Source organism: Phyllobates terribilis, unplaced genomic scaffold (assembly GCF_046119375.1).
Source record: "Phyllobates terribilis strain yellow unplaced genomic scaffold, ASM4611937v1 Scaffold_4__5_contigs__length_816908805, whole genome shotgun sequence".
Lineage (NCBI taxonomy): Eukaryota > Metazoa > Chordata > Amphibia > Anura > Dendrobatidae > Phyllobates > Phyllobates terribilis.
In genome coordinates, this window is record NW_027362764.1 from 446684391 (window position 1) to 446697379 (window position 12989).

Sequence of the window (12989 nt, forward strand, 5' to 3'; positions counted from 1 at the left end):
ACCAATATGCCCCTGAGATGGGCACGACAGTCCCTGTCCCTGGCTGGAGTGGGGGGAGGGAACACTGAGGAAGGGGAACCCTGCAGTGCAGGAGCAGGGAGGAAGCAGTTCCTGGGTGCATTGAGAAGGGAGTATAAAAGGTGGGCACCATCTTAGTTCAGTGCAGAGAAGTCTGAGCAGAAGTGGCAGGGAGCAGGGGCTCTGCATGAGCTCTGCTCCGGAGGCGGGCCTAGTAACAGAGGCCCAGGCCTGCAAGAGGGAGAAGGAAGGAAGAGGAGCGGAGAAGGCTCCAGGAACGAGGAATGAAGGGATCCCAGGGGTGCGGACGGGCGAGTCGCCACCGCACGCCCGAATCCACCTGCGTGGAGGGGTCAGGCCAAAGGGGGAGACCGGTCCCCGAACTAGTGGAGGCAGGAAACGACCCTCAGCTAGAAACCGGAGGCTCTGACATTTTATGTGGCGCAGCCCCTTGCTCCACCCGCTAGGAAGGCACCACATAGGGTCAGGGAAACTGGCGCCAAGTTTACCAAGAGGAGGCCCGAGGCAGCCGGACAGAAGTGTTGGTAAGAAAGGCCAGACAAAGGACACACAAAGGGTGTCCTGTGAAGCGCTCCAAAGTTATCTGGGAGTTGTCTGAGCCCCTCACCTGGTGAGCACAGTACGACGTGGGCAGCCGTTACCTGCAGACGTGGTCTGGATAATAAGAACTGTGAGTAAAGGCCCTGAACTGCATCACTGACTCCGTGTCGTTACTGCTGCTGCCCTGCACCATCACCCCCATCCTCCGCATACACTGCCCTGAGGCTATACTCCTCCCGTGGGGAGTTATGCTACGCTCTGCTGCACCCACAACACCAGCCTTAGCGGTCTGCCCTGTAGCGGCGGTTCACTCTGACCGCAATCCACGGGTGGCGTAGTCGGACATTTAAACATCAAAACCACATAAATAGTTCCGCCACTGGTTTGACCGCCCTGAGCCACGGAACCGGATCGCCGCCACGAAGACTACAACCACCAGCATCCACCAAAAAGGGTCCGGCTCCGGGTGTCCCAAGGCCCAGGGGGTGCGTCAGAACATTTTCATCACCTTTCACAATCACCAATGGGACAAGGCAGAGATGTCCTCTGTCCCCTCTCTTATACATCCTAGTGACGGAGCACCTGCTCTCATCAATTCGCCATAACCCCAATATTAGGTGGATTGAGGTGGGAGGCACCGAGTACAAGTGCTCTCTATTTGCTGATGATGTCCTAGTATATATCACTCAATCACATATATCCATCCCTGCTGTTATGGCTGAAATAGATCACTTTGTTACATGGTAAAATTTTAAAATCAATGCAGCGAAGTCTGAGGCCCTCGATGTCTCCCTCCCTAAATCCATATAGGATTCCATCCAGTCCAACTTTCCCTTTGCCTGGCCCTCACAGGGTATCAAATACTTAGGAATTCCTATTCATAGAGACCTCTCCCATCTATGTTATCTTAATTTTGGGCCCTTTATTGAACAATTCCATACAGACCACGGTTGGCAAGTTAGAACTGTAAGATTCACTACGTGAACCACTGGTGTTTTGTGGAAAAGCACATGTACACCGCGTTCCAAATTATTATGCAAAAAGTGTTTAGGAGTGATAAGGGAAGAATTTGTTTGTTTGTCAGTTAAACTCATTGATGGTGATGTGTGTCAGGGCTCTTTATATCACTGTAAGCAATTGCAGACACCTGTGCTAATTAGTTTGGCAGGTGTGTCCAATGAAAGGCAAGTCTACTTAAGAAGGCTCTCTCACATTATTAAGCAGCCTACATTTTCTGCCAAAATGGGAAAGAAAAAGGATGTGTCGGCTGCTGAGAAGCAACAAATTGTGGAGTGTTTAGGTCAAGGCATGACTACAATCAACATTGTGCGATGATCAGGATGAAGTGTCTTGGCAATCAAGAAGTATGTAGCTGATTCACAGTACACAGGTGTGCGTGCTGATAAGGGCAAATTGAGGACTCTTTCCTACAGGCAATTACGTCAGGTTGAAAGAGCAGCGGCAAAAAAGCCTTGTCATAGCAGCAGACAAGTTTTTGAAGCTGCTTGTGCCTCCAACGTCCCCCGAACAACAAGATGCAGGGTCCTTCAGAGGTTTGCAGCTGTGCATACGCCATCCTGTCGACCTCCTCTATCCACTTCACACAAGCAGAAACGGCTCCAGTGGGCCAAACATTACATGAAGACTGATTTCAAAACTGTTTTGTTCATGGATGAGTGCCGTGCAGCGCTCGATGGTCGAGATGGATGGAGTGGAGGATGGCTGGTTGATGGACACCCCACGCAAACACGGCTACAGCGCCAACAAGGAGGAGGTGGAGTAATGTTTTGGGCTGGAATCATGGGGAGAGAGATTGTCGGCCCCTTTAGGATCCATGAAGGCGCTAAAGATGAACTCCATAATGTATGTGGATTTTCTCAAACAGCACTTCCTGCCATGGTTCAAGAAGAAGAACCGTGTATTTCACAGCAAGATCATTTTTCTGCATGATAATGCACTATCTCATGCTGCACATAAAACATCTGCATCTCTGGCTGATATGGGCATAAAAGGGGACAAACTTATGGTGTGACCCCCATGCTCCCCTGACCTCTACCCCATTCAGAACCTTTGGAGCATCATTAAAAGGAGTGTCTATGATGGCGGGAGGCAGTTTACATCTAAGCAACAGCTCTGGGAGGGTATTCTGTCCTCATGCAAAACAATTGAAGCAGAAACCATCCAAAACCTGACAAATTCAATGGACGAGAGAGTTCAGAAGCTCCTTTCGAACAAGGGGTCCTATGTGAAAATGTAACATCACCTAGAATAAAGTTTTGAGTTGAAAACTGTTTGATTTCAGTTTCTAACAACCTGCTAATGCTTATAATTTCAAAAATGACCATTTTTTTGGTCTTTATTAAAATGAAAAGGTTGATCGAAAAGTTTGGGGGATCTAAGAGTGTGGCAACAGAGTAGTCATGATTACTTCGAATTCTGACAATATGAGGGTCATGCTGCAGGTAGTGCAGCAAGAAGGCACTTATGTGCCTTGCGCATCTCGGAGCCCCAAAATTATTTTCCGGGCTAGATGCAGCTAAAAATTATTTTTAATTTTAAATCTGGTGAAGCTTTAGTATAGATGGCCTAATAGGATCAGTGCTGCACACTGCTACAAAGCCCAAATTATTTTCCAGTCAAGATACAGATAAACATGATTAGTAATTTGAAAGCTTAAAACGGTTGGTAGGGTGATTTTAACCAATCATCAAGCTTTTACTCTCCCCAGGATGACACAGGGGTAGAAAAGTCGTTTCGGATCCATGATTTGTTCATCTTTATGAACGTGAGTCTGTCTACATTATCAGTGGAGAGCCGCGTGCGCTTATCTGTCAGCACACCACCAGCAGCGCTGAACACACGTTCAGACAGAACGCTGGCTGCGGGGCATGACAAGATCTCCAAGGCGTAAGTGGCTAGCTCCGGCCATTTATCCAGATTGGAAGCCCAAAAAGAGCAAGGGTCCAGTGACACAGTCGTGGCTTCAATGTTTACTTGGAGATACTCCTGTACCATCGTCTCTAGGCGTTGACTATGTGTCAGACTTCTTGTCTCCTGTGGCCTTGCAAAGGATGGGCTAAAAAAGTGGTGAAATGATTCCGCAAAATTGATGTTACCAGCAGATACTGTGGTTCTGTTACGGTTTGAGTGCTGAACACTTGACGGTCCCACGGTTGGCAAGTTGGAACTGTGAGATTCACTACGTGCACCACTGGTGTTTTGTGGAAAAGCACATGTAAGATTCTTCAACAGTCTCTGCTGATACTCCTGCATGCGTGCATCCCTTTCTATGGCAGGAATAATTTCTGCAAATTTACTTTTGTACCGGGGATCTAACAGTGTGGCAACCCAGTAGTCAGGATTATTTCTAATTCTCACAATTCGTGGGTCATGTTGCAGGTAGTGCAGCAAGAAGGCACTCATGTGTGTTGCGCATCCAGGAGCACCAAGTCCCTTTTGTGTTGGTGGCGAGGTAACAATCATGCTTCCTTCCTCTGTCCTCTCCCCCCAACCTCGCACAACAGAAATGTGATCAAGTTCTCCCTCATCTGATGAGTCTTCCATCAGTTCGTCCTCCACTTCTTCCTGGGCTCCTGCACCTTCCTCACTAGTTTGGCTGCTACCATGCACCCTGGTAAAACCATCTCCCCCACCCTCACATGCCTGCCGCCTTGGTGCTGCCGACCGTCTGGACCTTGCAGATGTTAGCCCTTCCGCATACAACTCCTCCTCCTCTACTTCCTCCACCTCCTCTTGTGCCACCACCTGATTCCGAATTCTGTTTAACATGTGCTCCAGCATGTAAATCACCGGAATAGTCATGCTGATAATGGCATCGTCAGCACTAAACATCTTCGTCGCCATTTCAAAACTGTGCAGAAGGGTGCATAGGTCCCTGATCTGAGACCACTCCTCCAGCGTGATTTGCCCCGCCTCTGGATCTCGTTGGCCCAGGCTATACGTCAGAACGTATTGCACCAGGGCTTGTCGGTGCTGCCACAGTCGCTGCAACATGTGCAGAGTTGAATTCCACCGGGTAGGCACATCGCATTTTAGCCGGTGAAGTGGCAGGCCCAACGACTTCTGTAGAGATGTAAGTCGCTGAGCTGCGGGATGCGAATGGCGGAAGTGAGCACACAGCGACCGTGCCCTCTGCAGAAGGCCATCTAGTCTGGGATAGTGGGCTAAAAATTGCTGGACAACCAGGTTCAACACGTGAGCCATACAAGGCACATGTGTGACATTGCCCCGGCGAAGGGCCGCACCCAGGTTTGCAGAATTGTCGCACACGGCCTTCCCTGGTTTCAGGTCCAGTGGAGACAACCATTCATGAAATTGGTTCTCCAGAGCTGACCACAACTCCTCAGCTGTGTGACTCACATTTCCCAGACATTTCAATGTAAAAACCGCCTGATGACGTTGAGCCCTACTGCCAGCATAGTAAGGAGGTGTGCAGGATCCCTTCTGCGCAGTTAGAAAGCTTGTGGCATGACCAGACAGGCTTTGGGTGCAGGTGGAAGACCGAGAGGAGGTTGAGGAGGCAGAAGCAGTGGAGGAACTTTGACATAAAGAGGATTGACGCACAACTCGTGGGGACGGCAAGACTTGGACAGCAGCCCCTTGTCCTGCTGTCACCATAGTTACCCAGTGCCCAGTCAGCGACATGTAACGCCCCTGTCCATGCCTACTCGTCCAAGTGTCTGTGGTGAAATGCACCCTGTCACACACAGAGTTTCTCAAAGAAGCGGTGATGTTGTGTGCGACATGCTGGTGGAGCGCAGGCACACCTTTCTTTGAGAAGTAGTGCCGACTGGGCATCTGGTACTGGGGCACTGCGACGGACATAAGGTCTCGAAAATCCTCTGTGTCCACCAGGCGGAAAGGCAGCATTTCTGTAGCCAAGAGCTTGCAGATGGTGAAATTCAACCTCTTAGCTTTCTCATGGCTAGGAGGAAATGTTCTTTTACTTGTCCACATCTGAGGGACCGAGGGCTGGCTATTGTGCTTAGACGGGGTTGATAAGGATGTCCCCGGCAAACTGCCGGTCTGTGAGGAAGATGCAGGCGGACATGTTAGGTTGCCTTGATCCAAAGGTGGTGCTATTGATGTCGGACAGCGCTCAACACCAGCTGGTGTTACCACCTCCAAAGAAAATGATGACCTGCCAATCACGCTGGCTGTTGCGGGTAAAGAGGTGGCAGGTCTGCGCCCCAAAACAGGTGTGACTGCTGTCCCCCCAGTCACAGAGGATGAAGAGGCCGCGGATGCACAAGATATGGCAGACGGTGATTGGCCCGGCCGGCTAGGCCACATTGTAGCACACTGAGCTTCCCACTGCAACTTATGCTTCATGTCCATGTGCCGGTTCATGCATGAAGTACTCAAACTATGTATTTTTTGGCCTCTACTTAGCTTTTGCTGACAAATGTTACAGATAACACGAGTTGGGTCATCTTTATCGATCTGAAAAAATGCCCAGGCTATGCAAGGCTTAGCACCCATGCGACCTGAAGAGCCACCACGACTTGTGGTGAGAGGCAGAGTTGTGTTTGAGGATGCAGTTGTTGACGTGCTTCCAGTACTACGTCTCTGTCCAGGAAGGCGCAACCTGACCTCGTCGTCACTAGCATCTTCCTCCACCTCCTCTGCTGACCTCATCTCTTGGCTGACTGTGGGTTGACAGTAAGTGGGATCTCCGACCTCATCATCATCACCCTGTGCGTTATCACACCCGTCGTCCTCAGAGCCAACCTGTTCCTGCCCTGACAAAAAACTAAAGTTGTCGCTCCAATCAGGTATTTGAGTCTTATCATCGTCTTCCTCATTGTCTCCACCAACAGGAGTTACAGTTTGGGAATGAGGGTCTACATTATGGTCAGAACCTTCTGCGTCTGGTCCTGGATCCGACTCATAAAGATTCTGGGCATCAGTGCAGATCATTTCCTCGTCTGGATTCACACAAGCGCTGGAGTCGATCTCTGATTCCCAGGCTATAGTATGAGTAAACAGCTCTGCAGACTCAACCATCTGTTCTACCTCATACTCAGACGGGCAGCTGGAGATTTGGGAGCTGTGAGGAAGCAAGTGCGATTTGGGTGACACCTTTGAGGGCTGGAGTATTTGTGATGTTGAAGTTGATGTGGAGGAGAGCCCACTTAAAGGAGCACTTGATATCCGTTGAAGCACCTGCTGTTTTTATGCCTCATCTGGAATTTGTAGCGATTGGCGTGGCCGTAAGAAAGGGATCTTATCACATTGTCCGCTAAAAGAAGTAGACATTTTAGTTTGGCTGGAAGATGGTCTTTCTTCTGCAGATGTTACTGTTGCTTTAACACCTACCCCACGGACACAACCTTTTTTCCCCTTCCCAACACGCCTATTCCCCTTTCCACCAGCAGCAGGCCTTTTTCCACTCATTTTGGTGTTTAACTAATTCACAACTCTGGAGTTGTTTGCACAAAAAAACAATGGATGGTAACCGAGCAGAGCTGAGTGGCCAAACTGTGGTATTAGGCCAAAACTATTGGCTGGGTTAGATGCAGAAAAAAATTATATTCAATTTGCAACCTGATGGAGGTCAGTATAGATGGACTAATAGACCAAGTCCCACACACTGCTAGAAGCCCAAATATTTTTTCAGAGCTAGATGCAGAAAAAAATTATTTTTAATTTGCAACCTGATGGAGGTCAGTATAGATGGACTAATAGACCAAGTCCCACACACTGCTAGAAGCCCAAATATTTTTTCAGAGCTAGATGCAGAAAAAAATTATTTTTAATTTGCAACCTGATGGAGGTCAGTATAGATGGACTAATAGACCAAGTCCCACACACTGCTAGAAGCCCAAATATTTTTTCAGAGCTAGATGCAGAAAAAAATTATTTTTAATTTGCAACCTGATGGAGGTCAGTATAGATGGACTAATAGACCAAGTCCCACACACCGCTAGAAGCCCAACTATTTTTTCAGAGCTAGATGCAGAAAAAAATTATATTCAATTTGCAACCTGATGGAGGTCAGTATAGATGGACTAATAGACCAAGTCCCACACACTGCTAGAAGCCCAAATATTTTTTCAGAGCTAGATGCAGAAAAAAATTATTTTTAATTTGCAACCTGATGGAGGTCAGTATAGATGGACTAATAGACCAAGTCCCACACACTGCTAGAAGCCCAAATATTTTTTCAGAGCTAGATGCAGAAAAAAAATATTTTTAATTTGCAACCTGATGGAGGTCAGTATAGATGGACTAATAGACTAAGTCCCACACACTGCTAGAAGCCCAAATATTTTTTCAGAGCTAGATGCAGAAAAAAATTATTTTTAATTTGCAACCTGATGGAGGTCAGTATAGATGGACTAATAGACCAAGTCCCACACACCGCTAGAAGCCCAAATATTTTTTCAGAGCTAGATGCAGAAAAAAATTATTTTTAATTTGCAACCTGATGGAGGTCAGTATAGATGGACTAATAGACCAAGTCCCACACACTGCTAGAAGCCCAAATATTTTTTCAGAGCTAGATGCAGAAAAAAATTATTTTTAATTTGCAACCTGATGGAGGTCAGTATAGATGGACTAATAGACCAAGTCCCACACACTGCTAGAAGCCCAACTATTTTTTCAGAGCTAGATGCAGAAAAAAATTATATTCAATTTGCAACCTGCTGGAGGTCAGTATAGAAGGACTAATAGAACAAGTCCCACACACTGCTAGAAGCCCAAATATTTTTTCAGAGCTAAATGAAGAAAAAAATTATTTTTAATTTGCAACCTGATGGAGGTCAGTATAGATGGACTAATAGACCAAGTCCCACACACTGCTAGAAGCCCAAATATTTTTTCAGAGCTAGATGCAGAAAAAAATTATATTCAGTTTGCAACCTGATGGAGGTCAGTATAGATGGACTAATAGAATGATGCTATGCCCAAAAGATTTTACTTCACTAGGTGCAGTAAAAAAATTGGTATTCTATACACAGGTGTTATATCTTGCAACACAGATAGGCTACTCCACTGACTAACACACTCTGCAATAGGCCAAAAAGGATTAGCTTTGCTAGATTCAGCCAAATGCTGTGAAAAAAACTTGCACAGCACTGGCACAGACCTGCCTGGCAAAAACTGATAGGAACTCATGTAACCTAGTCCTGAAAAGGACTCCAATTACAATTAGTCTTTACTCCCACAACCTATCTATTTAAGAGCACAGACCTCCCTGATAAAAGTCGTAGGAAATGCTGTAACCTAGTCCTTAAAAGGACTGCAATCACAACTATTCCCTACTCCCAAGCTATCTGTATATTTGTGCGAAAATTGGCTTGAAATTAACAAGGTATAGCGCACACAGCAACAGCGGTGCCATCTAACACGCAGCTGCAGCAGTGAGAAAATGGTGGCGACGGGGAAAATGGCTTGGTCTTATAGGGCAAGGACATGTGACATACACTGCCAATGACACATGCCTTTGCTTGTGTGAAAAAAAGCACTTCGCTCCGTGTGTGTGCTGCTGATAGGCTGACAGATTGCACCTCCCCACTGCAAATGCGGGAAAGAGAAAAAAAAATGGAGATCTTCATTGTTCCTGCAGAGATCCATCCCCTGCCCCTCCCCCCACCCCGCTGTACACTCAAACTGCGTATTAACATTAATTTTCATCATTACTGAGAAAAAATCCAGTTATGATTTTGGTGCACGAACAGTTATCGAACATAACCTCGAACAGCCGAATTTTTCTCAAATTGTTCGTGTTCGCCGTCCGGCTCGAACACCGCCCAAAACAGCTCGAATTTGAGATTGGCGAACAGTTCGAGTAGAACAACGCTCATCTCTATTCAGCACTCAAACCGTAACAGAACCACAGTATCTGCTGGTAACCTCAATTTTGCGGAATCATTTCACCACTTTTTTAGCCCATCCTTTGCAAGGCCACAGGAGACAAGAAGTCTGACACATAGTCAACGCCTAGAGACGATGGTACAGGAGTATCTCCAAGTAAACATTGAAGCCACGACTGTGTCACTGGACCCTTGCTCTTTTTGGGCTTCCAATCTGGATAAATGGCCGGAGCTAGCCACTTACGCCTTGGAGATCTTGTCATGCCCCGCAGCCAGCGTTCTGTCTGAACGTGTGTTCAGCGCTGCTGGTGGTGTGCTGACAGATAAGCGCACGCGGCTCTCCACTGATAATGTAGACAGACTCACGTTCATAAAGATGAACAAATCATGGATCCGAAACGACTTTTCTACCCCTGTGTCATCCTGGGGAGAGAAAAAGCTTGATGATTGGTTAAAATCACCCTACCAACCGTTTTAAGCTTTCAAATTACTAATCATGTTTATCTGTATCTTGACTGGAAAATAATTTGGGCTTTGTAGCAGTGTGCAGCACTGATCCTATTAGGCCATCTATAATAAGCTCCACCAGATTTAAAATTAAAAATAATTTTTAGCTGCATCTAGCCCGGAAAATAATTTTGGGGCTCCGAGATGCGCAAGACACATAAGTGCCTTCTTGCTGCACTACCTGCAGCATGACCCTCATATTGTCAGAATTCGAAGTAATCATGACTACTGGGTTGCCACACTCTTAGATCACCCAAACTTTTCGATCAACCTTTTCATTTTAATAAAGACCAAAAAAATGGTCATTTTTGAAATTATAAGCATTAGCAGGTTGTTAGAAACTGAAATCAAACAGTTTTCAACTCAAAATTTTATTCTAGGTGATGTTACATTTTCACATAGGACCCCTTGTTCGAAAGGAGCTTCTGAACTCTCTCGTCCATTGAATTTGTCAGGTTTTGGATGGTTTCTGCTTCAATTGTTTTGCATGAGGACAGAATACCCTCCCAGAGCTGTTGCTTAGATGTGAACTGCCTCCCGCCATCATAGACACTCCTTTTAATGATGCTCCAAAGGTTCTGAATGGGGTAGAGGTCAGGGGAGCATGGGGGTCACACCATAAGTTTGTCCCCTTTTATGCCCATATCAGCCAGAGATGCAGATGTTTTATGTGCAGCATGAGATGGTGCATTATCATGCAGAAAAATGATCTTGCTGTGAAATACACGGTTCTTCTTCTTGAACCATGGCAGGAAGTGCTGTTTGAGAAAATCCACATACATTATGGAGTTCATCTTTAGCGCCTCCAGGCATCCTAAAGGGGCCGACAATCTCTCTCCCCATGATTCCAGCCCAAAACATTACTCCACCTCCTCCTTGTTGGCGCTGTAGCCGTGTTTGCGTGGGGTGTCCATCAACCAGCCATCCTCCACTCCATCCATCTGGACCATCGAGCGCTGCACGGCACTCATCCGTGAACAAAACAGTTTTGAAATCAGTCTTCATGTAATGTTTGGCCCACTGGAGCCATTTCTGCTTGTGTGAAGTGGATAGAGGAGGTCGACAGGATGGCGTATGCACAGCTGCAAACCTCTGAAGGACCCTGCATCTTGTTGTTCGGGGGACGTTGGAGGCACAAGCAGCTTCAAAAACTTGTCTGCTGCTATGACAAGGCTTTTTTGCCGCTGCTCTTTCAACCTGACGTAATTGCCTGTAGGAAAGAGTCCTCAATTTGCCCTTATCAGCACGCACACGTGTGTACTGTGAATCAGCTACATACTTCTTGATTGCCAAGACACTTCATCCTGATCATCGCACAATGTTGATTGTAGTCATGCCTTGACCTAAACACTCCACAATTTGTTGCTTCTCAGCAGCCGACACATCCTTTTTCTTTCCCATTTTGGAAGAAAATGTAGGCTGCTTAATAATGTGAGAGAGCCTTCTTAAGTAGTCTTGCCTTTCATTGGACACACCTGCCAAACTAATTAGCACAGGTGTCTGCAATTGCTTACAGTGATATAAAGAGCCCTGACACACATCACCATCAATGAGTTTAACTGACAAACAAACAAATTCTTCCCTTATCACTCCTAAACACTTTTGGCATAATAATTTGGAACGCAGTGTACATGTGCTTTTCCACAAAACACCAGTGGTTCACGTAGTGAATCTTACAGTTCTAACTTGCCAACCGTGGTCTGTATGGAATTGTTCAATAAAGGGCCCAAAATTAAGATAACATAGATGGGAGAGGTCTCTATGAATAGGAATTCCTAAGTATTTGATACCCTGTGAGGGCCAGGCAAAGGGAAAGTTGGACTGGATGGAATCCTATATGGATTTGGGGAGGGAGACATCGAGGGCCTCAGACTTCGCTGCATTGATTTTAAAATTTTACCATGTAACAAAGTGATCTATTTCAGCCATAACAGCAGGGATGGATATATGTGATTGAGTGATATATACTAGGACATCATCAGCAAATAGAGAGCACTTGTACTCGGTGCCTCCCACCTCAATCCACCTAATATTGGGGTTATGGCGAATTGATGAGAGCAGGTGCTCCGTCACTAGGATGTATAAGAGAGGGGACAGAGGACATCCCTGCCTTGTCCCATTGGTGATTATGAAAGGTGATGAAAATGTTCTGACGCACCCCCTGGGCCTTGGGACACCCGGAGCCGGACCCTTTTTGGTGGATGCTGGTGGTTGTAGTCTTCGTGGCGGCGATCCGGTTCCGTGGCTCAGGGCGGTCAAACCAGTGGCGGAACTATTTATGTGGTTTTGATGTTTAAATGTCCGACTACGCCACCCGTGGATTGCGGTCAGAGTGAACCGCCGCTACAGGGCAGACCGCTGAGGCTGGTGTTGTGGGTGCAGCAGAGCGTAGCATAACTCCCCACGGGAGGAGTATAGCCTCAGGGCAGTGTATGCGGAGGATGGGGGTGATGGTGCAGGGCAGCAGCAGTAACGACACGGAGTCAGTGATGCAGTCCAGGGCCTTTACTCACAGTTCTTATTATCCAGACCACGTCTGCAGGTAACGGCTGCCCACGTCGTACTGTGCTCACCAGGTGAGGGGCTCAGACAACTCCCAGATAACTTTGGAGCACTTCACAGGACCCCCTTTGTATGTCCTTTGTCTGGCCTTTCTTACCAACACTTCTGTCCGGCTGCCTCGGGCCACCTCTTGGTAAACTTGGCGCCAGTTTCCCTGACCCTATGTGGTGCCTTCCTAGCGGGTGTAGCGAGGGGCTGCGCCACATAAAATGTCAGAGCCTCCGGTTTCTAGCTGAGGGTCGTTTCCTGCCTCCACTAGTTCAGGGACTGGTCTCTCCCTTTGGCCTGACCCCTCCACGCAGGTGGATTCGGGCGTGCGGTGGCGACTCGCCCGTCCGCACCCCTGGGATCCCTTCATTCCTCGTTCCTGGAGCCTTCTCTGCTCCTCTTCCTTCCTTCTCCCTCTTCCAGGCCTGGGCCTCTGTTACTAGGCCCGCCTCCGGAGCAGAGCTCATGCAGAGCCCCTGCTCCCTGCCACTTCTGCTCAGACTTCTCTGCACT